Source organism: Pinus tabuliformis, chromosome X, assembly GCF_031772625.1.
Source record: "Pinus tabuliformis cultivar Carrire ecotype Pingquan chromosome X, CPIR1, whole genome shotgun sequence".
Taxonomy (NCBI): domain Eukaryota; kingdom Viridiplantae; phylum Streptophyta; class Pinopsida; order Pinales; family Pinaceae; genus Pinus; species Pinus tabuliformis.
Window position 1 is genome coordinate 1,488,756,071 of NC_142308.1, and position 3,025 is coordinate 1,488,759,095.

Genomic DNA, 3,025 nt, shown 5'->3' on the forward strand with positions numbered 1-3,025 from the left:
AATATAAGAAGCTTTGTTTAATTTATGATATATAGATATCTTGTAATTCTCTTCTTTGTTGTAATTATTTGCATGTTCTGATTATAATAATTAAACCCTGACCCAAAGTTTGCAAGCCAAGAAAAAAAAAAGACTAGCATTGAACTTATGAGCCTTCCTCCATTTATTCATTTATCTAAAGAAACCATTCTCTAGGAAAAAAAAATTGAATTATAAATATTGGAATTATATACCTAGCTTATAACATAAAATAATTAAAATAATTATCCACTGACATAATAACATAAAATATGTAAAATGGTTATCCACATCACATGACATATTATATTGTACAAATATCTATGAGCGAATCAATTACTCCACTCCACTCATACTGAGTACTTCCCAAATTAATAGGCATTTAATATTAATAAAGGTTCGATAGTTCAGATCTGAATATTAATATACATCAGTTTATTACCTTTCCGTAGTTAGCGGACTAGTCGTAAAAAGTCAATGGGTACAACGAGCACGCTCCCGGTTCAAAGAACCCGTCAAAATTTTTCTTGAGCTCGTAGTTAATTTTGCTCAGCAAACGAGGAACACAGTACACTGGTTGCTGTAACAAGTGACCGGTCTACATTAACTCCTCCATTCATCTCTCGAGCTAAGCACCACACCCACCCCTTCAAGGTTTACATTTACATGCCATCCATCTATTGCGGCGATGAATCGCAGAACTTGAGCTTCGAGCACGCAGATCAGCCATATCTATTCTTCTTCTTCTTCTGGTTTCCAATTACAATGGCGGGCAGTTATAAGCAGGGACGCGCAGAGTACCTGATAAGCTCGCTCCCTCGTAGCGTCCGTTGGCTCTGTTGGTTTTTTAAAACAATGTGCTTTATCGGCAGGAGAAGCGACGGCACCGTTAACCGAACACTCGGGGCGTGGGTGATCCGCAAGGCTCCCGCCAACGAGACGCCCACGAGAGGTGTGTATACCAAAGACATCGTGATCGACGAGGCCACGGGCGTATGGGCGCGTCTCTTTGTTCCCGTCAGCAACGATGGGGACAGGTCGTTGCCCGTGGTCGTCTACTTCCATGGCGGAGGCTTCTGCCTGCTCTCGGCGAGCGACGAGACCTACGACATATTCTGCCGTAGGCTGGCCAAGCGGCGAAGAGTCGTGGTCGTCTCGGTGGACTACCGGTTGGCTCCGGAGCACAAGTACCCCGCCGCTTACGACGACTGTTTCGCGGCCCTAGCGTGGCTCCGCGCGCGCGGAATGGACCACCTGCCGCCGAGTGCCGATCTATCGCGGTGCTTCCTAATGGGCGACAGCGCGGGCGGCAACATCGTCCACCACATCGGATGCCGCGTGGCGGGAGAAGGCGACATGAGTCCTGTCAACGTCGTGGGCCACGTGTTCATTCAGCCGTTTTTTGGTGGGGAGGAGAGGACACCGGCGGAGGTGAGGTTGGGCGAGTGTGCGCCGCTCATATCTTTGGAGGCGACCGATTGGTGTTGGAAGGCGTTTCTGCCGGTGGGGGCAACGAGGGACCACCTGGCGGCTCACGTGACGGGCGCCGACATATCGGGGCTGTCGTTGCCGCCGTCTGTGGTGGTGGTGGGAGGGCTGGACCTCCTCCAGGATTGGCAGCTCCGATACGTTGAACATCTGAAAAACATGGGGAAGCAGGTGGAGATTCTGTTCTATGAAGATGGTGTTCATGGATTTCATGCCTTGCATTATCACTTGTCTTCCAAGTTCATTGACGATCTTCGGTACTTTCTACAGACACCCTGACTATCCTGCACAGATTCCATGTCACTAGGATTATCGATCTGCGAGTTGTGTGTGTAATTTATTGTTAATTTTACCAATATAAAGTATGGCCATTCACATTCATAGTGTGTTGCATTAATGTAGTTTAGTAAAATGTGTTCTTATATTAAGGATTTACTGAGTAAGTGTGTTGTTATCCTAATGATTTATTGACTATATGTTAACCAAGGATTTACTGACTAAATGTAAATGTGTTGTTATGTTAATGATTTATTGACTATATGTTAAGGATTTATTTAGTAAATGTAAATGTGTTGTTATATTAATGATTGATTTGAATATATCTCCGAAATTAAATTCAATGAAATAGGATTTTTTTAGGTTAAAATGTAGTAATATAATTTCGAATATTATTATAAAAATTATTTTTCAAACATTTGATTGAACTATAAATTTAAAGGTTTTAGTGTAGTTTTTGTGCCATATAAATAACTATCTTAATTTTTTTTGCCATAATTTTTGGATGCAATTGCAATATTTATTCCATGAAGTTTATATATTTATGGAGTGATTTTTCATTGTTAAGTTTCATAAGAAAACCAACCAAAATAACATACTCATCTAAATTAGATAACTAGCAATTGTCCCAAAAGGTACAAAGAAAGGCCGATAGGATTATTAGATTGGAATTGTTGAATTTCTCTAGAAGAGATGTTGGTTCAAGCCTAACGGATATTTGAGCTAGCTAAAGGCCTTCTAATTGTTTTTTTATTATGGTAAAATTATATTGATAATTCATTGGTTTTACTTTCAAAAGCTTGAAGGAATTTGAAGAGCAAGTATAGAATTGCTTTGTGGGATTTGATCCCAAAATCATTGATTTGTAAATACATACTCAATGAAATGTTAATTGGTTGAAACCTTGCAGAAATGTTTGATATAAGCAAATAAGCCGAAAAGGTTGAAAAACTTAATTGGTTTGTGGAAAACCTTGTTTTCTTGCACTGGATCATTGTGCAATTAATTTTCTTTAGATGTTTTGTCTATATCTCTATTACACGGAACACATTGAATGTCTTATTTCATTTTTTTGTAAGTTAATTACCCAAAATCAAGAAACCTCTATAGATGGTCAAGCATATACGAAGCTTGCTAGTGACCAAGGCAATAACCACCATGACTATCCCCTACCAATTGACAATGCTTCTCTACCCAACCCCATTCAATACTTAGGGAGGGAGAAGCAAGCCAATTACACAAA

At 40.4% G+C, this 3,025-nt stretch overlaps 1 pseudogene; it reads left to right on the top strand.

Annotated features, from left to right (window-relative positions):
* Nucleotides 1-593: 593 nt before the first annotated feature.
* Nucleotides 594-1,887, top strand: LOC149145635 (putative carboxylesterase 18 pseudogene; annotated as a pseudogene).
* Nucleotides 1,888-3,025: the final 1,138 nt, after the last annotated feature.